Source organism: Arachis duranensis, chromosome 9 (genome assembly GCF_000817695.3).
Source record: "Arachis duranensis cultivar V14167 chromosome 9, aradu.V14167.gnm2.J7QH, whole genome shotgun sequence".
NCBI lineage: Eukaryota > Viridiplantae > Streptophyta > Magnoliopsida > Fabales > Fabaceae > Arachis > Arachis duranensis.
In genome coordinates this window covers 29,417,804-29,418,758 of record NC_029780.3, presented here as the reverse complement: position 1 = coordinate 29,418,758, position 955 = coordinate 29,417,804, and positions in this window count along the sequence as shown.

Below are 955 nucleotides of genomic sequence, written 5' to 3'. Positions count from 1 at the left end.
TGTCTGGAGTTAAACGCCAGAAAAACGTCATGATCCGGAGTTGAACGCCCAAAACACGTCATAACCTGGAGTTTAACGCCAAGAAAGGCCTCTACTCGTGGATAGCTTTAGTCTCAGCCCCAGCACACACCAAGTGGGCCCCAGAAGTGGATTTCTGCACCAATTATCTTTGTTTACTCATTTTCTGTAAACCTAGGTTACTAGTTTACTATTTAAACAACTTTTAGAGACTTATCTTATACCTCATGACAATTTCAGATCTGAATTTTATACATTTTGACGGCATGAGTCTCTAAACTCCATTGTTGGGGGTGAGGAGCTCTGCAGCGTCTCGATGAATTAATGCAATTGTTTCTATTTCACTCAAACGTGTGTATGGTCCGATCTAAGATGTTCTTTGTGCATTAATCCATCAAGACACAGCAGAGCTCCTCACCCCCAACCATGGGGTTTAGAGACTCATGCTGTAGAAGGTACACAAAGAAACGTGTAAAGTGTCATGAGGTACTGATACAATGTCAAAATATCCTATTAATAGTAAACTAGTAACCTAGGGTGTACAGAAATGAGTAAATGACGTAAAAATCCACTTCTGGGTCCACTTGGTGTGTGCTTGGGCTGAGCATTGAAGCATTTTCGTGTAGAGACCTTTTCTGGAGTTAAAGGCCAGCTTTTATGCCAGTTTGGGCGTTTAACTCCAAGTTTTATGCCAGTTCCAGCGTTAAACGCTGGAATTTCTGAGGCTGTTTTGCCACGCCGGTTTGGGCCATCAAATCTCGGGCAAAGTATGGACTATTATATATTTCTGGAAAGCCCAGGATGTGTACTTTCCAATTCCGTTGAGAGCGCGCCAATTGGGCTTCTGTAGCTCCAGAAAATCCACTTCGAGTGCAGGGAGATCAGAATCCAACAGCATCTGCAGTCCTTTTCAGTCCCTGAATCAGATTTTTGCTCA